Source organism: Ornithorhynchus anatinus, chromosome 1, assembly GCF_004115215.2.
Source record: "Ornithorhynchus anatinus isolate Pmale09 chromosome 1, mOrnAna1.pri.v4, whole genome shotgun sequence".
Taxonomy (NCBI): Eukaryota; Metazoa; Chordata; class Mammalia; order Monotremata; family Ornithorhynchidae; genus Ornithorhynchus; species Ornithorhynchus anatinus.
In genome coordinates this window covers 82,893,107-82,917,799 of record NC_041728.1, presented here as the reverse complement: position 1 = coordinate 82,917,799, position 24,693 = coordinate 82,893,107, and the positions used below count along the sequence as shown (strand labels likewise).

Here is a 24,693-nt window from a genome sequence, read left to right as displayed (position 1 = left end):
AAGTTAAGTGACTTGCCCAAGGTCACCCAGCAGGTACATAGCAGAACTGGAATTGGACCCCAAGTCCATCTGAGTCCAAGGCACGTGCTCTTTCCAGTAGGCCAAGCTGCTTCCCAAGAGTGCTTCTGCAGAAAAAATACAGTAAGCGCTCAATAAATACAATTGAATGAATGAATGTGCAGGTTGTCTAGCCGTCTACCTAACCCACAGCACTCCTAGTTTCTCCTAAGACCAACTCGGGTCAATATATTGGGAGGTTTAGATTTCAAGCCCCTGAGAATCTGGACCAATCAGTCAATAGCATTTACTGACCATTTACTGTGTATTGCTTAGTGCACTGTACTAAGCAATTGGGAAAGTGCAATATAACAGAATTGGTAGATGCGCTCCCTGTCCACAACAAGCTTACAGCCTAGAGGGCAGACAGACATGAATATAAATAAATTACAGAGTGAACATTATGTATTATAATAATAATGTTGGTATTTGTTAAGCGCTTACTATGTGCAGAGCACTGTTCTAACCTCTGGGATAGGTACAGGGTCATAAGATTGTCCCACGTGGGGCTCACAGACTTCATCCGCATTTTCCAGATGAGGGAACTGAGGCCCAGAGAAGTGAAATGACTGGCCCACAGTCTCATAGCTGACAAGTGGCAGAGCCGGGATTCAGACCTATGACCTCTGACTCCTAAGCCCGGCCTCTTTGCCACTGAGCCATGCTATGTAATAAATTATGTAAGTGTGCTGTATGGCTGAGTTTGGGGTGAATAAAGGGAGGAAATCCAAATGTAAGGGCAAGTCAGAAGGAAGTGGGAGGAGAGGAACTGAGGGCTTAGGGAAGGCTTCTTGGGAGACATGGGCCTTCAACTAGCTCTGGGGTCAAGACACCAGTGAAAGAAGCATTACTGGCAGAGACTCTGAGGCAGAAAATTTCCCAAACCCTTAATAATTGGATCTATCGGCATATGTTCTAGCTATCTTTTTCTAAACATTAAATGGCCCAGAATTCATTTCTGTGTGCTTGTTCCAGTGATGGCCAGCACAATGGGAATCAAAGTAACCATTGTGTCAAAAGACCATGTCTGTCTCCTCTAGTCACTCATTTTTACACTTAGCACTAGTTTTCAAAGAACTGTGTTTTCTTTTTTGTCATTTCACCCTACACACCCCTCCTTTGCACTTAGAACCTGTCTGTTCTGCTTTATAGCTAAGGATAAAGGCAGCTGAAAATAGGAGTCTCCTCACTCACCCCTTCTTCTTAGATGTGGTACAATTAAGAAGTAAAAGACTTTTGGGGGGGAATGGCTGTCACAGTAGTTTGATGATTCCCAAAGACACAGTTAAAGCCTAATAGAAGTGTGCAGATACTAAAATCCCTACATGTGCCACACAAATAATCCCCACTGAAATTCTTGCCTGTAGATAGTAGATCATTCTTTTTAAGATGAAAAAGGACTTTAAAAAAAAAGAGAGAAATTTTAATAGCCTCTCCTTTTCTGAAATTGTCTGATGTCTGCCTCCTAGCTATTCCCATGGCACAGCCTGCTGGGAAAGTTCAATAACCAAATACTAGATAAGAAGGGTGTTTTTAATTCTTGCATATTCATAAAGATGTGGTTGCCCTTCTTCAGTGTGTTCTGAATGCTTCTTTGAAGAAGAGTTTGTCCTACCTCAGCCCCACAGCATTTTGATACACATCTTTAAATTTTTTATTTATATTGTCTCCCCTTCTAGACTGTAAGCTCACTGTGGGCAGGGAACGTGTCTACGAACTCTGTTGTATTATATCTTTGCAAGTGCTCAGGATAGTGCTCTGCCCACAGTAAGCACTCAATAAATACCATTGATTGATTTGCTGAAGTGAAGCTGTTCATTGTTATCTTCCTTATAATATTCAAGAATGATTTGATATTCTTCCTTGGATGAAAGGCTAAAAAGTTAAAGTTAAGAATTACAGAAAATGTGGTAAGATTTGGGTCCTTTCTCAATTTCTTGAGATTCATTAACATTACTATAAAATACTGGTGAATATAATCAGTTTTTAATTCCTGTATTGAAATGCACAAATTCTCCATTTTGAAATTGCTAACCAAATCATTTTCATGGAGTATCTCTTTAGCTTTAACTTGCATTTTTAGAAAGTGGCCAGAGGATTTCATGAAAGATTTTTGAGGAAACTGCTGAAGCTTGTATATATTTGACTAAGTAAGCATTGCTATAGTCTGAGAAATTTTAATTTCTAATGCTCCTGAGAACTCTTTTCTATACTGATGCCTGACTTGTACTTAGCTGAGCTAAATGGAATCATGTAGGAACAGGAAGATATTTTAACATTATTTTGAAAGGTTGCAAAAAGTCTAGAACTTGAGTTATAAATTCTATTTGGGATTTTGACTCTCTGCACTCCCCAAATTCCTTTTTGATCGCTCTAATTTCAGCCTTATATTCAGTGAGATAGGCAAAACAGTGAATTCAATTAGGAACTGAATCTCAGTTATTCTTTGGTGATAGACAAATGGGAAATAAAATCCATTTTGAGCAAATGGATAATTTCCCCTCTGGCTTTAAGCCTTTTTCCCTAGTCAACCCACAAATAAACCCTGGTGCCGAGGACCATATGTATAATAATGTTGGTATCTGTTAAGCACTTACTATGTGCCAAGCACTGTTCTAAGCACTGGGGTAGATACAAGGTAAGCAGGTTGTCCCACGTGGAGCTCACAGTCTTAATCTCCATTTTGCAAATGAGGTACCTGAGGCACAGAGAAGTTAAGTGATTTGCCCAAGGTCACACAGCTCACAAGTGGCAGAGTCGGGATTTAGTCAATAATAGTAATACTATTACTAATTATAATGAAAATGGAAATAATAATAATAATATTGGTATTACTGTGTGGTAAGCATTGGGGGACAGTCCCTGTCCCACATAGGACTCACATTCTAAAAGGGAAGGAGAACAGGTATTTAGTTTCCATTTTAAAGATGAGGAAACCAAGGCACAGGTAAATTAATGACTTGCCTAAGGTCACATAGCAGGCAAATGGTGGAATTGGTATTGGAACCCCTGTCTCCTAGCCCTGTACTCTTTCCATTAAGGCCATGCTGCTGATTCTCCTCCAGGCTTGGCTTCATTCCTGCTGTGTGACCCTGAGCAAGTCACTTAACCTCTCTGTGCCTCAGTTTCTTCATCTGTAAATTTTTTTTAAAATGCTTCTTCTTCTCCTTCTCTTCCTCCTCCTTATTCTATTTGTTCTTCCTTTTTAGACTGGAGGTAAGGATTGTGCCCAATATGATCTCTTGTATGCAACCCAACATTTAGCATAGTTGGACATATTTAGAACTTAATAAATACCATTATTATTTGGTTGTTCCAACAGAAAAAAACACCCACATGGGGGGCAGAGTTAGAGACATCTCATTGTCAGGGACCCTTGTTTAATCCCAGTCTCAGCTTCTTCCTACTCTGAACAGTCGGCACCTTTCAATTACCATACTGCTGCAAGTCATATTTACTTTACATCTAAAATTAAATAATGACTGAGTAGGCATTTGGTTGACAGGAAGAGATTTTTTCTTCTCTACACAAAAGGGCAAATCCTAAAATCAATTACTAAATCTCACTTACCTAGTTTTTTCTCTCTTCATTCGACTTTCAGGTAAGAGTGGGAAGTCCTTGCGAGAATATAGGTCAGTCTCAAATCCAAGTCCCTAAAACTGATGTTTATTTCAGATCTACCAGATGGAATGGGTTATTTTTCTCCTTGTCTATCGCTTTTCTAAGTGTTTTGTAGATTTTCATATTGAGTCCACCCACTATTTTGTTTTGCAAGGAAACATGATTATAGGATAAACTGAAGCAAGTCACTTTTTACACAAAGCTATTTCTGGATTAAAATGGGATTTTTAAGGCTGATTTTTTGCGTGCGGGAATGGAAGGAGTTCTACGTCTAATTTCAATTAACCCTGACACACTAGCAGATTTCCTCGAGCCTCGTTCAAAGGAGCATTTGCACGTTATAGGCATACAAAGAAGGGCTGAGTTAGGATTATGTCTCCAGGGGAGTTTTTGACCCAGAAATTCACTGGAAAATGAAAAATTTAAGGATTATTAGACTTTGATAAATAGCTAATATATCTAATATATTTGTTGAATGAAGAAAATGTCTATTTCCATTGAAATGCAATCTGGGCTGTAAAATAGAAACATCAGAAGTGAAAAATTAGCTTAGCTACCTTGAAACCCTGCCTGAAAGTGTCAGCTGTTCAGCAGCAACAAGTCTAAATGAAAATTCGATGAATCCTGGGTTTGGGATGCAGCTACTCTGGTATACATTAGGAATAAATGATGTGAACTCAATAAATAAATGGTATTTATTGATCACTTTGTGTGGGCAAAGCACTGTACTAAGAGTTTGGGAGTGAACAATGTGACGGGTTTTGCCCTGCCCACAAGACGTTTAGAGGAGGATCTTACAATCAGTGGAAGCACCATTCATTCATTCGTGTTTATTGAGCTCTAACTTTGTGCAGAGCACTGTACTAAGCTCTTGGAAAGTACAGTTCAGCAACAAGTAGAAGCAATACCTGCCCATAAGCACCAGTCCAGAAATAGAGCATGAGAGAGGACAGAGCTCTGCTAAGTACTCAGTAAAGTGCTCTGCACACAGTAAGAGCTCAATAAATACCATTGATTTTTTTGACTGCTTAGTACTCAGGTGGGAGTGGTTTTCTTTTACTAATAATAATAATGATGATGATGGTATTTGTTAAGCACTTACTATGTGCCAACCACTCTTTTAAATACTGGAGGAGATGCAAGTTAATCAGGTTTTCCCACGTGGGGCTCACAGTCTTAATCCCCATTTTACAGATGAGGTAACTGAGACAGAGAAGTTAACTGACTTGCCCAAAGTCACACAGCTGATTATTGGTGGAGCCTCTATTAGAACCTATGACCTCTCACTCCCAAACCCGTGCTCTTTTCACTAGGCCACACTGCTTCTTATGTCACTTTCTATCCTTATCTGCTCCACAAGAAGGAACAGTCTGTGTGAGAGTGGTAGTTAGTATTCATGGCCATAGATATTGGGTGAGGGAGAGCCTGATTAGGAGAGGGATCTCCCCCATCCTAAAAAAAAAAATCCTTCCTTGACCCTATGGCTTCCTCCAGTTATAGCCCCATCCCTATCTTACCATTCCTTTCCAAACTCTTTGAGTGAGTCATCTACACCCGCTGTTTCATATTCCTGTCCTCCAATTCTCTCCTGGACCCCCTACACTCTACGGAAACCGCCCTCTCAAAGGTCACCAATGATCTCCTTCTTGCCAAATTCATTCAATTCATTCATTCACTCATATTTATTGAGTGCTTACTGTGTGCAGAGCACTGTACTAAGAGCTTGAAATGTAAAATTTAGTTCAATAGAAAAGCAGCGTGGCTCACTGGAAGGAGCCTGGGTTTAGAAGTCAAAGTTTATAATGCTGGCTCCGCCACCTGTCAGCTGTGTGACTTTCGGCAAGTCACTTAGCTTCTCTGTGCCTCAGTTACCTCATCTGTAAAATGGGGATTAAGACTGTGAGCCTTACATGGGACAACCTGATTATTCTGTATCTATCCCAGCATTTAGAACAGTGCTTGACACATAGTAAGCACTTAACAAATATCAACATTATTATTATTATTACAAATCCAATGGTTTCTACTCCATCCTAATCCTCTTCGACCTCTCAGCTGTCTTTTGACACTGTGGACCAGTCCCATCTCTTGGAAATGTATTCAACCTTGGCTTCACTGACTCTTTCCTCTTCTCCTATTATCTCTCTAGCTGTTCATTCTCATTCTCCTTCACGGGCTCCTCCTCTGCCTCCCACCCACTAACTGTGGGGGTCCTTCAAGGTTCAGGTCTCAATCCCTTTCAGTCCCCTTCTATTCTCCACCTACACTCATTCCCTTGGAGAACTCCTTCTCTCCCAAGGCTTCAACTACCATCTCTATGCAGTTAATACCCAAATCTACATCTCCTCTGATCTCTCTTCCTCTCTCCAGTCTTGCATCTCCTCCTGCCTTCAAAACACCTGTTGTTGGATGTCATTCATTCAATAGTATTTATTGAGCGCTTACTATATGCAGAGCACTGTACTAAGCGCTTGAAATGTACAAATAGGCAACAGATAGAGACAGTCCCTGCCCTTTGATGGGCTTACAGTCTAATCGGGGGAGACAGGCAGACAAGAACAATGGCAATAAATAGAGTCAAGAGGAAGAACATCTCATTAAAACAATGGCAAATAAATAGAATCAGGGTGAAATAGAATCAGGGTGATGTACCTCTCATTAAACAAAATAAACAAAATAAATAGGGTGATTTAGATATATACAGTTGAGCAGACGAGTACAGTGCTGAGGGGGTGGGACGGGAGAGGGGGAGGAGGAGAGGGAAAGGGGGGAGAAGAGGGTTAAGCTGCGGAGAGGTGAAGGGGGGGTAGAGGGATCAGAGGGAAAAAGGGGGGAGCTCAGTCTGGGAAGGCTTCTTGGAGGAGGTGAGCTTTAAGTAGGGATTTGAAGAGGGGAAGAGAATTAGATTGACGGAGGTGAGGAAAGAGGGCATTCCAGGACCGCGGGAGGACGTGGCCCAGGGGTCGACGGTGAGATAGGCGAGACCGAGGGACAGTGAGGAGGTGGGCGGCAGAGGAGCAGAGCGTGCGGGGTCGGCAGTAGAAAGAGAGAAGGGAGGAGAGATATGAAGGGGCAAGGTGATGGAGAGCCTTGAAACCTAGAGTGCGGAGTTTTTGTTTTGAGCGGAGGTTGATGGGCAACCATTGGAGATGTTTAAGAAGGGGAGTGACATGCCCAGAACGTTTTTGCAGGAAGATGAGCTGGGCAGTGGAGTGAAGAATAGACTGGAGCGGGGCGAGAGAGGAGGAAGGGAGATCAGAGAGAAGGCTGCACGGTAGTCTAGCTGGGATATTATGAGAGTCTGTAGCAGTAAGGTGGCCGTTTGGGTGGAGAGGAAAGGGCGGATCCTGTCGATATTGTAAAGGTGAGACCAGCAGGTCTTGGTAACGGATTGGATGTATGGGGTGAATGAGAGAGACAAGTCAAAGATGACGCCGAGGTTATGGGCCTGGGAGACGGGAAGGATGGTCGTACCATCCACGGACCTCAAACGTAACGTATCCAAAACAGAGCTCCTTATCTTCCCACCCAAACCCTGTCCTCTCCCTGACTTTTCCCTCACTGTAGATGGCACCATCATCCTTCTTGTCTCACAAGCCTGTAACCTCAGCATTATCCTTGACTCCTCTCTCTCAATCAACCCACATATTCAATCCGTCACCAAATCCTGTCAGTCCCACCTTCACAACATCGCTAAAATCCGCCCTTTCCTCTCCATCCAAACTGCTACCACGTTAATACAGTCACTTATCCTATCCCGCCTAGATGACTACATCAGCCTCCTTGCTGACCTCCCAACCTCCTGGTTCTCCCCTCTCCAGTCCATACTTCATGCTACTGCCCAGATCCTCTTTCTGCAGAAACATTCAGGATATGTCACCCCACTCCTCAAAAATCTCCAGGGTTTCCTATCCACCTCCGTATCAAACAAAAACTCCTCACCATTGGCTTTAAAGCAGTCCATCACCTTGCCCCCTCTTACCTCACCTTGCTTCTCTCCTTCTACAACCCAGCCCACATACTTCACTCCTCAGGTGCTAACCTTCTTACTGTGACTTGATCTCACCTGTCTCACCACTGACCCATGGCCCACGTCCTGCCTCTGGCTTGGAATGTCCCCTCTCCTCAAAACTACCAGACAGTTCCCCCCTTCAAAGCCTTATTGAAGGCACATCTCCTCCAAGAGAACTTCCCAGACTAAGGCCCACTTTTCCTTATCTCCCACTCCCTTCCGTCATCACCCAGCCTTGCTCCCTTTCCTCTTCCCCCCTCTCCCAGTCCCACAGCACTTATGTATGTATGTGTAATTTTTGTATCTGTAATTTTATTTATTTGTACTGATGTCTGTTTATTTGGATCCATGTCTGTTTCCCTTCCTCTAGACTGTGAGCTCGATGTGGGCAGGGATATTCATGGTTTATTGTTGTACTGTACTTTCCCAAACACTTAGTAGAGTGCTCTGCACACAGTGTTTAATAAATACAAATGAATGATCGAATGAATGAATGAAACACACTGGCGAGGTTATACCCCGTTCTGAAGTGCAGGGCATCCCATTCTTTTGAAAACGTGCTTTAGGAAAAATTAGCAGAGAAGCGATCTGGCCTAGTCGAAAGAGCATGGGTCCAGGAGTCAGGGGACTAGGTTCTAATACTTGTTCTGCCCTTGTCTGCTGTATGACCTTGGGTAGGTCACTTAAATTCTCTGTGCCTCCCTTCATCTGCAAAATGGGGTCTCAATACCTATTCCTCTTCCTACTTAGTCCCTGAGCCCCATGTGGGACCTGATTATCTTGTATCCTTCCTGGTGCTTAATTCAGAGCTTGGCACATAGCAAACTCTTAACAAATACCACAGTTATTATTACTGAGGGCCTCATCATGTCCAGAGCCACGGCCATACACGCAACCATTTCTTCCAACAGTGTGACACATTATATCTGAACAAGCTAGCCAGAAGAACGATCCCTAATTCCCTTACAGCACTCTAGTCAAAACACCTAGGGGGAAACAGACATAATGGCCAAATTGAGTGTATGTGGTGTCTGACTGGGCAGGATGGTAGGGGTAGAGAGAAACAAGGGGGAGGGAGGACAATAAGTCCAGTTCAGATGAGTGATGCCCCTTACTTTCCCCCTCCCGTGGCAGAAGTATCACTAGTGAGGCAGTACTTGGAGGGTGGTGGTATGAGAGATAATTGTTCCCTGAGCCCTGCCCTATGGACAGCCCTTACAGCAGCAACTGCTTAATAACAAGTTCCCTTATCATTAGCTGGCAAACTGGCAGGTCTTTTTAAGGATGTTAAGAAAAACATGAATTCTGCAAAATATTTTCAAATTGCACTGAATTTTGCCCCATGAGGGTTCAGCCATGGACCATATTAATATAGCTGTATGGAAAGATACGGACTTGGCTGGCTCTGCCCTCGACTGCATGATCATGCATGTTGCTACTTTCCGGACTGTAATTTAGAGTCAAAGCAGTGAGTTTTGGCTAGCTACAAGGTACAGTTCAGTTACATGAACCAAAGCACACAGTGAATGCAGCCGGAAGTCCATGTTCCACCCATAAATCGTAGTGTGGGGGAGCGGTGTGGCCACTCGGGTGCACACAAGCTCCGTCATGGCTGTGCCAGCCCTCATTAAGGGAGTGGGAAGGGATCCAGGCAAACTTTTCAGTGGTTCCTTTATTCTACCCTGTAAATGACCTTAAACAGTAAGTTTCCCATTGCAGGCATCCCTGCAAATGGTTTTTACAGCAAAAATAACAGTAAACATGCAGACTTGATTTCCTGTAAGAAAAACCCAAGGTACACTAGGAAAAGCTGACACTCTCATGATAGAACTCTTTCTTGCTGGTACATCAGGTCGTCATTATTTTTCTGCTGTCATGTTTGATTTATGGTTCTTAATACCATAGAAGCAATACATTTGGTAATTGTAGTCATTCTATTGATTTTCATAAAGCTACTTTGTTCAATATCAAACCCTTGCTAAAGCCAATGACTCATGAGTTGCTAGGTCTCCAGTAGCTTCAGTAATAACGTGAATATTCAAATAGTGCTTAGTGCCAGGTTTGGTCGATGCTTTGGGAACACGATTTCACCAGCCCTGAGGAATTTATTAATATAGTTATTGAGGGTTGCAAACCAATTCATAAATGTTTGTCCTGGGTGTGGTTGGAATTCTGTGCCGAACCCTGAAGTCCTAATTTGTTCCCCAGCAAATGAGGATACAGGACCACTAAATATTATTAAAGAGAGAAAAGTCTGAAGTGTCGAAAACCTCTATGAACTGTGAAAAGACCAGAGAAACAGAAAATTGACCATCTTTCCTTGATGGAGTCCTCAGGCATGGCTAGGAGCAATGGAGAGTGGGTGTGGGGGGGACCCTCCCCCCTCCCACCTCCCCCTTGCTGTATTTCGGTATTGTTTAAATGCTCCTTTTCCTGCTGTAACTCTTTCATCCTTGTTTGTTTCTCTCACACTGAGATTTGAAACTGCTATTCACTCTTAATGTCATTAAAGCATTTGCTATCCTGTCTAATATGATCTGAACATATCCCTACACAGGTGTTTAAAATGCCACTTGGTTATGAAATATAAAATAATAACTAACTCACATGTACTAGATTGGCTACATACAATGTATCCTTTTCATGTTCTCCTTTCCAAACTGAAAGCTTTCTTCAACCCTCACAATCATGCCCAGAGAATTTGTGAATTGCTCCTTCATGCCAGCAGGGCTTCTTTAACCACGAGGCTAAAGGGAATATTGTTCACTCTGCCCATGCCCCCGCCATATTGCAGGCTCCGTCACAGCCTTCCCCTAAGGCCCTGCAACTCTTTCATTGTTTCCTCTGTCGTGGACCTTAGCTCTGAAGGGAAAAAGAGTCAGTGAGGGTACTGACTTTGAAGAAACAGGAACAGGAGCATGAGCCACATTGGGGAAGATGGGAAGAGGCAAATTTTGGTTTACCACAACCTTAATCTGATTCTGTCTATTCACCAAGATGATAGTGGGAATTACTCCTTCTGTTTATATTTTGGAAAGGGAAAGTTTATTTTCTTCAGACCTGAACTATCACTATAAAAAGGACAGAGGTTTTTATGCATTCATGGGCTTCTTATAGGGACCATGTGGGATGATTTTTTTTAATGACATTCGTTAAGCACTTACTGAGGGCCAGGCACTACCTGCTGGGTAGATACAAGGTAATTGGGGTAGACACAATCCCTGTACCACATAGGGCTCACAGTCTTAATCTCCATTTTATATATGAAGTAACCGAGTCACAGAGAAGTTGGTTTTGAGACTCTCAAAGGAACAAATTGGCTTTCAGCATAAAACTTTCTCAAAGAAAGCACTATTGAAAGCATTGTGAATATATAAAAATTACATTGTAATACAATGACAGGAACCCAGAAATGTCACTTTTCTGAATAGAATCTCACAATCAAATTGCTGGTAGAATCCTAGAGAGACCATCTGGTCCAGTCTGCTGTCTCCAGGAAGAGAAATGGCAAATTTAGGGAGACTAGAGGAAGGTCTATTTTCTCCTTTCCAATCCTCCAGGGATTGAGGCTCCATAATCTCTCTTGGCAGCCTGTTCTGGATTTGGATCATGTTGAGAGAGAAAACATTCTTATACCCCAACCAAAATCTCTCTTTTAGTTTGAGAATTTCCTCTTGTTTAGTCTACTGTGGACAGGGAGAACAACTAGCTGGTAGCATCTCTACCAATAAAACATCTTACATTTGAAGACAGTCAGTAGGTAATCCTTAGTCATCCCATTCCTTTCTGCATCTCCCTGACTTGCTCCCTTTATTCATTCCCACTCCTAGCCCCAGAGCACTTAAGTGCAAATCTGTAATTTTATTTGTTTATATTAATGTCTGTCTGTGCTTTTTGTAGACCAAGATTAAGTAGAAAAAGCAGGATATGTGAATGTAGAATAAATAGGATACAATATGTACATATTTTACATTTAACGTTGTTCATTGATCACTTTTTTCAGTATATACAAAACTAATTGGATGTGATAGGGATTAAAATGGAGGAAAGGAGACTTAAAAGGGTTAGTCATTCCTTATAGCATCTACTTTCTGAATTTTGAATCTTTTTGTTGTTCTTCTGACCAGCTCAATCTCTGTGTATATGCATATACACACACACATATATATGCATACATATATGTTCATGGACATATATATGCATCCATATATGTATATGGATATATGTATATGGATGCATATATACATGGATATACATGGATATATATATATATATATACATATATATATACATATATAATATATATGTTATGCAGGACAGAAGAGCACAAAAATTATATGTACATATATATTATAGAAAACATTAAGATATGAGGAGATATCAAAGCCAGTCATCTTTGTGACAAGAGAAAGTGATGACTCATCCACAAGTCAGTCACCAATTGTTGACATTTACATAAATTAAAATCAAATAATCAACAACAAAATTTCTCTCATTGGACCTCAGTTTGAGTGGGCGTTGCTTATCCAGTCAGAGTAAAGGGGAAGAAACTGCTCAGATTGGCAGATTTAGCTAGAGTGAAGAGGAGGAGAATGCTGAGATTGTTAATCAGTTGGTATTAATTGAGCACTTGCACCATACTAAAATCTTGAGAGAATACAACAGAGTTGGTAGATTTGTTCCCTGCCCACAAGGAGTTTACAGTCTAGGAGGGAGAGAGACATTAAAATAAATTTTGGTTATCTGTGTAAGTGGTGTGGGTCTGAGAGTTGGGTGAAGATCAAGTGCTTAAAGGATACAAAACCAAATGCCAGGATGATGCAGAAGGGAAAGGGATAAGGAAGATTAGAACTTAGTCGGGGAAGGGTTATTATAAATATGATTTTAAAAACATTTGAAGGTGGGGTGAATGGTGGTCTGTCAGCTATGAAGGGTGATAGAGTTGCAGGTCAAAGACAAGGGGTTGGAAAGGGGTCGGTGGCTATATAGATGAGATCAAGGTACAGTGAGTACATTGGCATTAGAGGAGCAAAGTGAATGGGCTAGGTTATAGTAGGAATTCAGCAATGTAAGGTAGGAAAGGGTGAAGTGATTGAGTGTTTTAAAGCCAAAGGTAAAGAATTTCTGTTTGATGCCGAAGTGGATGGGCAAGCACTGGAGGTCGTTGAGCAGTGGGGAAACCTGTCCTGAGTTTCTTATTAGAATAATGACCTAGGCGGTAGAGTTAAATATGGACCAGAGTGGGGAGAGACGGGAGGCAGATTCTCAAATCTACATCTCTGGCCCTGATCTCTTTCCTTCTCTGCAGTCTTGCTTTTCCTCCTGCCTTTAAGACATCTCTACTTGGATGTCCTGCTGTCACCTCAAACTTAACATGTCTAAAACTGAACTCCTTATCTTCCCACCCAAACCCTGTCCTTCCTCTGACTTTCCCATCACTGTAGATGATACCACCATCCTTTCTGTCTCACAAGCCCTTAACCTTGGCATCATCCTTGACTCTGCTTTCTCATTTAGCCTACATATTCAATCACTAAATCGTGTCAGCTAGATCTTCACAGCACCACTAAAATCTGCTTTTTCTTCCCTATCCAAACTGCTACTGTGTTAATCCAAACACTTATCCTATACCACAATGATTACTGTCTCAGCCTCCTTGCTGACCTCCCTGCCTCATACCTCCCCACTCAGGTCTATACTTCACTCTGCTGCCCAGATAGTTTTTCTACAGAAACAGTCAATACAGGTTTCCCTTCTCTTCAAGAACCTCGAATGGTTGCCCATCCACCTCCACATCAAACAGAAACTTCTCACAATCAGCTTTAAAGCACTCAATAACCTTGCCCTCTCCTATCTCACCTCGCTACTCTCCTACTACAACCCAGCTCCTCCAATGCTAACCTTCTCACTGTACCTCGATCTCGTCTATCTCACCGCCGACCTCTCGCCCAATCCTGTCTCTGGCCTGGAATGCCCTCACTCTTCATACCAGACATACAATTACACTCCCTTGCTTCAAAGCCTTATTGAAGGCACCTTTTCTCCAAGAGGCTTTCCCTGACTAAGCCCCCTTCTTCCTTTTCTCCCATTCCTTTCTGCATCTCCCTGACTTGCTCCCTTTATTCATTCCCACTCCTAGCCCCAGAGCACTCAAGTGCAAATCTGTAATTTTATTTGTTTATATTAATGTCTGTCTCCCCCTTTAGACTGCAAGCTCACTGTGGGCAGGGAATGTATCTGTTATATTGTACTCTCCCAAGTGCTTAGTACAGTACTTTGCACACAGTAAGCACTCAATAAATATGATTGACTGACAGGGAGGTCAGCAAGTAAGCTGATGCAGTAAATAAGGCAAGGTAAGATAAGTGCTTGGATTAAGATGGTAGAAGTTTTGATGAAGAAGGAAGGGTGGGTTTTAGCATTGTTGTGAAGGTAGACCCAGGATTTAGTTTCAGACTGAATATGTGGATTGAATGAAAGAGATGAGTCGAGGACAATGGCAAAGTTGTGGTCTTGTGAGACAGGGAAGATGGTAGTGATGGGAAAATCAAGGGGAGGACAGGGTTTAGGTGGAAAAATGAGAAGTTCAGTTTTGGACTTGTTTAGTTTGAGGTGTAGGTGGGATATCCAGGTAGAAATTGTGAAATTTCTGTGAAATTGCAAAGAAAGGTCAAGACTGTAGAGGCAGCTTTGGGAATTATCTGAATAGAGATGGTAGTTGAAGCCATGAGAGTAAATGAGTTCTCCAAGGAATAGAAGAAGATAGAAGAGGCCCTAGAACTGCTCCTCCCCCTTTCCCTTCCCCTCCCCTCAGCACTATACTTGTCCGCTCAACTGTATATATTTTCATTACCCTATTTATTTTGTTAATGAAATGTACATCACCTTGATTCTTTTATTTGCTATTGTTTTAATGAGATCTTCATCCCCTTGATTCTATTTATTGCTATTGTTTTTGTCTGTCTGTCTCCCCCAATTAGATTGTAAGCCCATCAGAGGGCAGGAACTGTCTCTATCTGTTACCGATTTGTACATTCCAAGCACTTAGTACAGTGCTCTGCACATAGTAAGCGCTCAATAAATACTATTGAATGGATTAATGAACTGAGCCTTGAGAGACTTCCACTATTAGAGGGTGGGAGGCAGAGGAAGAATCCACAAAAAGAGACTCAGCAAGAGTAGCCAGAGAACTAGGAGGAGAACTAGATTCGATAATATTTCCTGGAGAACGGGATGGTCCACAGTGTGGAAGACAGCGAGAGACCAAGGAGGATTAGACTGGAGTAGAGATTGTTGGCAAGGAGCAGATCATTGGTGATCTTTGAAAAGGCAGTTTCCCTGGAGTGAAAGGTATGGAAGCCAGAATTGAGAGGGTCAAGGAGTGAATTGGAGGAGAAGAAGTGGAAGCAGCGGGCGTAGACAACTCCCTCGAGGAGTTTAGAGAGGAATGGTAGGAGGGAGATGAAACAAGTACTGGAGGAAGCCATGGGGTCATGGGAAGGTTTGAAAACACTGGAGAAGAAGTCATTGGAGAATGAAGAGTTGATGATGGTCAGGGAGAGAAGAATGGAGGATGCATGTGTTAGCCTGGGTGGGACCTTAATATATTGCCCACCCAGCCCTCCAGTCAGCTCTTCTGACTACAACACTGGAACTTTGTTGGGTTGGAGGAGGATGGAAAGAGTGATGGAGGACAAGGTGTGAAGCACAGGCAAGAGAAATTGTCCCTATAGGGTAAAAGATTGCTGCTTTTCCATATGAGAAAAAATAAGGATGGAGTCGGAGAGAGAAAGGGAGGTTTCTGTTTTCCCAACTCAGCAACCAGAGAATGAATCTAAAGTTACATACTCGAGAAGCAGGGTGGCCTAATGGAAAGAGCACAGGCCTCAGAGTCAGAGCATCTGGGTTCTAATCACAGATCTTCTTGTTTCTTTGTGAACTTGGATAAGTTCCTTTACTTGTATGTGCCTGAGTTACCTCATCTTTAAAATGGGGATTAAAACTGTGAGCCCTATATGGGATAGGGACTGTGTTCAATCTGTTTATCATATCTTGCCTGGATTATTGCATCAGCCTCCTTTCTGACCTCCCATAAACATCAGCAGAAGGGAGACTGAATAGGGAGACTGAGGGCTTAGTCAGAGAAGGCCTCTTGAAGGAGATTTGATTTTAATAAGGCTTTAAAGGGGGAAAGCGTGGTGGGTTGTCAGAATTAAGAGGGAGTTTCAGGCCAGAGGAAAAACAGGAATAAGGAGTCTGAAGCTGGGAAGACCTTTTAAAATGAGAAGAGAGGCTGCTTCTGCTTTCATCTGCAATTTTTAATACATAGTCTGCCTCCTTAATTTGGTAAATTAGGAGTTAACATGTTCAGATACAAGAAAATTTAAATAGAGAATTTCAGATTGAACCAAAGCCGGTGTAAGTCTAAGAACCTGGTTTGAGCCTTTGCTCTCTTTTTGCTCTCTCTTTGTTTTAAGGCTGAATTCATTTGCCAGAGACTTACGTAGTGGATTCTAAATGGCTAGAGAAGCCATTGATTTTTCTCCATTTCATCAACTGTTAACCCTGGCTGACCAGCTTTCCTAAAATGCCATAGAAAAGGAGGAGTAAGGGATAACAGGTCTTGACCTTTTCCAGTGAAGGGAGATTTTGTGGCAGGGAGATGCAATTAAGGTTTCTTTTATCGTATTCTTCCACAATCATTTACTTTGTTTAACTGCAGTGCTTTGATTGTTTCAAAGAACTCTTTATTCCATGGAAGGCTTATGCACTGATGAATTAATTCATGGTAACTTACCTCTCTTGTTCTTTTAGCTGACATCAAGAAGCCGGGGGCCCCGGGGTGGGGGGACGGGGTGGCCATTTGGAATGAGCTTGGGGTCCCCCCCGGTCTCACCCACCCTCCAAGTCCAACCTGAATATGCTCGTATCCACCCTAGTGCTTAATACGGCACCTGGCACATAATAAGCACTTAAATACCACAATTATTATTATTATTATTATTAAGTTCCTATCAGATGGCGTTCCTCTTGGATTTCTGGCTCCAGATTGGTCAGGTGATCTGTCACAGGCAGGCAAGTTGCCCTAGTGTGGCTCAGTAGAAAGAGCCCGGGCTTAGGAGTCAGAGGTCATGGGTTCCAATCCCGGATTTGCCCACCTGTCAGCTGTGAGACTTTGAGCAAGTCACTTCACTTCTCGGTGCCTAAGTGACCTCATCTGTAAAATGGGGATGAAAACTGTCAGCCTCACATGGAACCACCTGATGACCCTGTATCTCCCCCAGTGCTTAGAACAGTGTTTGGCACATAGTAAGCGCTTAACAAATACTAACATTATTATTAACATTAGTTAGACCAGAAAGTTGCTCTGCTTGACACTATGTATATTTTCAAAAATAGCTAAATATCTTTTCAGTTTTTCTCTCCTCAGAACACTTTTTAATGAAAAATAGATTCCAGGATGAAGAGTTTTTAAGAGAATGTTTAAATGGTGTATACTCCTCCACCTGCTTGGAGGAATTCAGTGAGAATTTCAATTCGGAAATTCAGATCAGGCTAAATCAGATCTGCTGTCCTGTGATAATCATATTCCAGTTGATAGCTCACATGTTCTAAACTGCATAATCCCCAAACTTTCTACTTCGATATTCTTTTTCCTGGGTATTAAGCTTGTAAGTTACTGATGTAGTAAGCAATACTTCAATTCCATGTGAAGCAGCATGGCTTAGTGGAAAGAGCATGGGCTTGGGAGTCAGAGATCGTGGGTTCTAATCCTGGCTCTGCCACTTGTAAGCTGTGTGACTTTGGACAAGCCACTTAATTTCTCTGTGCCTCAGTTACTTCATCTATAAATTGGGGATTAAGACTGTGAGTCCCACGTGGGACAACCTGATTACTTTGTATCTTCTCCAGTGCTTAGAACAGTGCTTGGCATATGGTAAGCTCTTAACAAATACCACAATTATTATTATTATTATTATTGTAGTAAGTGCTTAACAAATACCATCATTATTATTCCATTTTTCCCTGCTCATTCTTCCAAAGTAACCTAAGCCCCACTAGAGACTCCTCCTAATAGCCCCTTTATGGAAGGCAGTATGTGACCTAATGGAAAAAGCACAGAACTTGGGAGTCAGGGGTCCTGGGTTATAGTCTCAGCTCTGATACTAACCTGCTCTGTGACCTTGGGTAAGTCACTTATCTGAACCTCAGTTTCCTTATCTATGAAATGAGGATAAGATCCCTGCTCTCCATTCTTCTTAAACTGTGAGCCCCATGTGGGATGGCAACTTTGTCCAATCAGATTATCTTGCATATTCCACCATGTTTGGCATGTAGTAGACCCTTTTATAAATTCTATTATTATTGTTGTTATTGTTAAGTGTGACATAAAGGCACACAAAAAGTATGGCAAATGGTGCAATTTCAGTAGTCAGAAGAGGCTAGTATAAGGTCTCTGGTGATGATTTGTGTGAATCTTATAGAGGCAAAGCATTTCACTAATGAGAAATTCCATGTTGTCACCTAAAAATGGTGAATTCCATAAGGATATTTAAGGAAAGTTTAAATTATTCTATTCCTTAAGATATGTACTGAATTATATGAGATTCAGTGGTCCCACTGCTTTTTATTTTGAATATGCCCACTATATCCAGTAATCGCTTAAAAAGCAGAAGAGGGGATGGTAATTGCTGCTGCTGAGAAAGACGTATGATCACAGAATAATGAGGGATGGACATTTCTGTGGATACTTCCTGTGCGATCACTGGGTTTAAAATTTAGAGGAAGAACTGCAAGGCTGGCTGGGCAAGGCTGCTGGAATGTGTCTCAGTGACCCATAGGTTCGAAATAATAAAATGAGGTACTTTCATCTGGGTGGTACATTTGTCATGATTGCATTTCCAAGTCTTTTTTTCCAAACTGCAGTTAATAAACACTCCTAAATCGCAATATGCAAACTTGAACTACATTTTCACAATTTACTATAAGCCCTCTTCCTTCATCAGTAATGACTCTCGTTCAGCTGTGATCTGCTTCCTTGACTTTTCATCCAAAGAGGTTGTTAAGAGTAACACTGGAAGCACTCCTTTTTACTTTGACTGGACTGGAAATCGATAGCTTATTTGTTGATTAATTACTGATTTCCCTCTGATCAAAATGCAAGTATTGATCGGTCAAATTTGGATTGAGTTCCACAGCCGACAGTTGACTCAGCTGAAATATGCCACACAGTCCTTCCTCCTTCACCACTCGCTGGGTTCCCTGTTGCTTTCCACTTAAAATAAAAGTATTTCGCATAGGAGAGAAGATCCAGGTGCGTCCTGAAGTTCACAACCAAATCTCCACAAGACCTTCCTTCCTCCCCACTAGGTGGTGTCCTAACCTTTCCTATCAGTTCGATGAATTCGCAGACCGATGAATGAAGCATAACAGTAAGATGAGTACAGTTTAAAAATGTTTGAAAACAAATTCCAGATACTTCCGTGCTGTGATTCGAAGAAATGTGTACAAAAAAATTCACTCAAGTCAATGGCCATTTACATCCTGCTGTCTTATTTACTGCATCGGTTAGCAATGGCTTAGATTTTCAGAACAAGCACCCTACCTCCTGGCATCTCCAGGCACAAATAAAGCAGTTGTTTGTTCTGCATATGACGACTAATACACTCCTAGAAGAAAACAGGTTTTTGCTCCTATTGCATGAGAGTCTATTTGAGAATATCAAGAGATGTTTCCTAATACATTTAGTAGGCTTTAATTCTCTGGAGTTTCCTTCATTTTTCCATATATCACCAGGAGAAAATTCAGAACAGAAATGAGGCCAGAGTCAAGGAGCATTGTTATTTCAGGTTATCTTCAAGTGTAATATGTCACAGCTGTGAAACCACTGGGGTTGTAAAACCTAAAGATGTCTTTTCACCTTTGACTTGGTCCAGACTACAAGCAAAAAAAAATTCTTAAAAAAATTTTTCATCTTCCTAGATCACTCTCTCTCCCCCGCCCCAGTTCTCTCCCCTTCCCCTCCTCACCTCCCCACATTTTCAATACTCTAATGTTTCAATGCCAGGATTCCACTATGCACCCCCATCTGGTTGCCCCATGAAATACCACTGATTAACATACTTCTGTCAAAGATATCAGATGATTCTCAGATTCCAAAAGCCTTGGGTATTCAATCAGTGGATCGTATTTGAGTGCTTTCTGTGTGCCGATCACTGTACTAAAGCTCTTGAGAGCGATCAATATAACAGAGTTAGCAAGCACATTCCCCACCCACAACAAGCTTACAGGATAGACAAGGTGGACCTAATGTGTTTCTGTGAAGGAGCCTTGTTTGTGTTATTGCAGAAAACAATGTGATGAGAAATGTTGCCCATCTATCCTGAATCCCTTGTTTAATATATCTCTACTGTAATATATCGTTTATATTATACTGTTTAATAACTTCCTTCAAACATCTCTGTCCTTTTGTTAGGTTATGCCCCAATATGACAGATTGAATGAGTTTAATCCGGTTTGGAATTTACCCTTCAGAATTCCTATCCGTACTACAAAATTGAGTTAACCTCATTTCCAATTGACCACCCCTTCACACTGACTTGGAATTGTTTTCTGACTCACTTTGGGACCTGCTATCAATAATTCAGAACTATCCAGTTGGCATGTCACTTTGACAGATGGACTAGAGGACAGTGAAATCAATTCAGTGACTCCCCTCTCTCCCCTCCTCACTAGCCCCCAGGGTGTGCAGCAAGATTTTCTGCTACTCAGTTTTATGAACTTAGTGAAAGGGGAAAAGGGCTCCCACACATCTATCCAAACTTGTCTCAGCTTCCATGGTCCACTGCTTAGGCCATATGAGTAGAGTTTTCCCTTCTCTGTTTTTCAGTAAAAGAGGTGGAGAATGTAATTTCATTAAATTTCATTAAAGAAGAAATGGAGAATGTGAGAGGGAGCCAGAGACAGTGTATAAACTAGACAGCATGATCACATATGAGTCCTGGATACTCAGTGTAGCTAATCAGTGCCTAGTGATTGTACTTGAATCAAAGAGAATCAATTTTTTGATGTTTACCATATAATCATATCTGCATAATCAAAGGGGAGCTTATGCTGACTTTTAATGCCAGGAGCACAATTGAATTAATATCTCTTCTGCTATCTGGTTCTTCTAAGCTATTTTATATATTGGTAATGGAAATCCAATTTCTGGACCGGTTCCTTATGTAGGTCAGTATAAAAAGGTCAGAAGTCTGATTTTAACCACAGTTCTGGGGGATTCCTGGCTTTGCACAAACAATCACACACCCCCACACACATCCCCCTGCGATTATACAATTAAACATCAGGTTGGGAACGTGAGTGAGAAGGTTGTATTGCTAAGCATCGGTGATTTCTCCTTTCATGTAATCAAAATATATAAGCTTGCCTGTCATCCATTTCCTTTAATATGTTTTCTTCATCATTTAAGTACCTAACCTCTCCCTGATTTCTTTGTCAAGCAGCAGCAATTTTCAGCAAACAGAAGTACACTGGAAAGAGATTCTAAAAATTGTAGAAAACTACCAATAAATCAAATATGCAAGGCTCTTTATGAGCTGGGAATGCATCTTGTGCATCTGCTGTATTTTCCCATTGTGTACAGTGAATTTCATTCAGTAAATATCATTACTACTCCTACTCCTAAGACACAATGAACTAAAGGAAGTTGTAACTCTCAAGGAATAAAGAAAAGAAATGAATTCTCATAATAATTGCAGAGTTATCAAATATTGCAAAATGTAGGAAATATTTCATTAAATTACAGTAATAGATTCAAACTCCTTTCAGGATCGCACCTGGAGAGTTTTTAGTACTCTACCAGTATCGGCTACTGGATGGAGAGTCAAACAGGTATACCCATTCCATTCTTAGTTTGGGCAGAGGCTAGTGAGTGGAAGGGAATCTGATACAAGTCAAAACTCACCTGTGCTGGGCAGCACCGGGATGGGAGAGAGTCAAGGGCAAAGACTCAAGTTTACAGAGCCGAAGAAGGCAATGGGAAACCACTTCCATATTGATACCAAGAAAACTCTATAATAATGTTGGTATTTGTTAAGTGTTTACTATGTGCAGAGCACTGTTCTAAGTGCTGGGGTAGATACAGGGTGATCAGGTTGTCCCACTTGGGGCTCACAGTTTTAGTCCCCATTTTACAGATGAGGTAACTGAGACACAGAGAGTTAAATGACTTGCCCATAGTCACACAACTGACAAGTGGCAGAGTTGGGATTCGAACCCATGACCACTGACTCCCAAGCCCATGCTCTTTCCACTGAGCCACGCTGCTTCTTTATGAATATACTACCAGAATAATCATTGGAGTTGGAAATGAGGTATTCTGGGAGAGATGTGTCCATAGAGTTGCTATGGGTCCGAGATGACTCGACAGTGTAAGACAAGACAGTAGATTCAAAAACAACATAACACTGCTTGGGGCAGAGACAGAGAAAATTAAGCTGAATTTCTCTTATTATGAGCATCTTAAAATGAAATTTATTCTTATAAGTGTTCTTGATTCACATTATATTAGGAGATGATCACTTAGTGCACAGAATTACCCAATTCAGACATACTTTAACCATGCCAATTTAAACTGAATGTTTTTTGAAAGTGAAAATTGCATATCAGCTGCAAAGATCTGAGAGGTTGATATACTATCGATTCCAATGATTTACACTCTTACAACTTAATAACTGGCTTTAGTAGCCCCCAACAAGAAGAAATGCAGCAGATTATGAGTTATTTTTCATAATCCACAAATGGTATTGACTGGCAATTAGCCTTCACAAGATCTAGATAATGTACCAACCTGCCTCTGGCAAACACCAGACCCAACCAAGAGTATGTGTCAATGGCAAAACTGAATACGGTGCCAAGAGAACATCAAGATTCACACCAAATTGGTCTTTAGGAAAACTTTAAATGTCTTAATAGCTCTGAGACCCAGATCTTCTGTAATAATAATATTAATAATTATGGTACTTGTTAAGAGCCCATTCTGTACCAAGCACTGTTCTAAGCACTAGGGTAGATCTAAATTAATCAGGTTGGACACAGTCCCTGTCCCAAAGTGGGCTCACAGTCTTAATCTCCATTTTCCAGGTGAGGTAACTGAGGCCCAAAGAAGTGAAATGACTTGCCCAAGGTCACACAGCAGACAAGTGGCAGATATGGGATTAGAACCCAGGTCCTTCTGATTCCCAGGCCTGTGCTCTGTCCACTAAACCACATTGACACCTAGAACAGCTGGACTGTAAGTTCCCTGATGGCAGGAATCCTGTCTCATTCTACTGTACTCTCCCATGTGTTTTACTCTGTATTTTCTATACAAGTGCTCCATGAATACTGTTGATTGGTAGAATCGATCCACCCATACCATCTTAACATCAAATGGCAAGATAAAAAGACAAACAGTGAGATCATGGAATGCAGTTAGTACCCTGGTATTGAAGTAATCATCACAATGTAAATTGGCAGTACTGGACTTGGGTGAGGAGAGCGGATGACAGCAGGATACTGAACCAGCAGCTGTGGTAAACCCAAGTGAGGCAAAAAAGGGGGAGGATAGAGGAAAGGTGATAGGAGAAGAAATGGTTTAAGGGTTCTGAAGAAACACTCTCAGATGATGCGATATAGTCATCCCATCATCGCCTCATGGGAACATTACATACCAGTGTAACGAGCCTGGGACTGGCCAGCAGAGAATCCGGCTCTGCTACTAGCCTTCTATGTGATTTTGGGCAAGCCACTTCAGCCTTCAATTATCTTATCTGTGAAAATGGGAAAGCTATCTTTTATCCCTACCTCTTAAATCACGAGCCCCATTTAGGACTGACAGTGAGACAGATCTGATTGTCTTTTATCTAACACAGGGGTATGTAGTTAATGCTTTAATTAATACCATAACTAAGCTAGTCTAACCATAGCCTTAGAATTTCAAGAGGTTACAGTCCAGCTGCTCTAGTTGTCAGTGTGTCTTAGTGGATAGAGCACAGGCCTGGGAATCAGAAGGACCTGGGTTCTAATCCCGGCTCTGCCACTTGTCTGCTGTGTGACCTTGGGGAAGTCATTTCACTTCTTTGGGCCTCAGTTACCTCATCTGGAAAATAGAGATGACTGGGAGAACATAGCATTTGGGTGACTTTCTTAGACTTTCTCAGAAGGATCGCAACTTGGTGGGAGGAATGAAAATGGCACCAGCCACTAAAGGAGAGCAAATGTGACAGAGCAGTAATGATCATCTTTATATATATGTATTATGAAAGGCCTCATAGGTCACACATTGGGGCTTATCAGTCACATTAACATACACTGATAAAATATATCCACCCACAGTATCATTATTAAACCTTGAAAGAAAGCTATGTGCACACACACACACAAACACACACAGGTAGTATATGTTGAAAGCACTCTACTAAGCACTTGAGAAGTACAAAACAAGCAAGAGACACTTTTCCTGCACACAAGGAGCACTAACTCTATGGGAGGATATGGACAAAAACTGCCTTAGTGCTGCCCTCTCCTCTGCCGGGAAAATCATTTCTCCATCCTTATTGACACCCATACCCATTGCCCTTGCTAGTTGTTCCAGATGTTTAATGCCCTTCTCAAACCCCTCTCCCTCCACTTACCTCTACATCTTGCCCCTAATGACCTGGCCACCTACTTGATTGAGAAAATTGAAATTATGGAACATGATCTCCCTAAAATCTGTCCTACTCTTCTCCAGTCCCTTCCTCATCCTGCCTCTTCTTCAACCCTCCTGTCTTTCCCAGAAATATCTCAAAATATTCTCTCAAAATCTCTCAAAATCCACCCCCTCCACCTGTGCACCCAACCCCATCCTTTTGCACCTTAACAAAGCACTTGCCCCCTCCTTCCCTCCATAACTGCCATCTTCAATTGTTTGCTTTCCAATGACTTCTTTCCCACTGCTTTCAAACATGCTCATGTCTCAC

At 41.7% G+C, this 24,693-nt stretch overlaps 1 long non-coding RNA gene and 1 other non-coding gene across 2 annotated transcripts in view; both read left to right on the top strand.

The window, feature by feature from the left end:
• The window catches only part of LOC120638403, a 37,875-nt gene extending 18,645 nt beyond the window's left edge, over nt 1–19,230 (top strand). Inside the window, exon 3 of the long non-coding RNA XR_005660053.1 lies at nt 19,061–19,230. This is a non-coding gene — a long non-coding RNA (uncharacterized LOC120638403). The remainder of the gene's footprint in view (nt 1–19,060) is intronic.
• A 2,280-nt stretch (nt 19,231–21,510) lies between these two features.
• On the top strand, nt 21,511–21,646 carry LOC114817407. Its single transcript, XR_003765266.1, has one exon. It is a non-coding gene; the product is annotated as a small nucleolar RNA SNORA7 (small nucleolar RNA).
• Nucleotides 21,647–24,693: the final 3,047 nt, after the last annotated feature.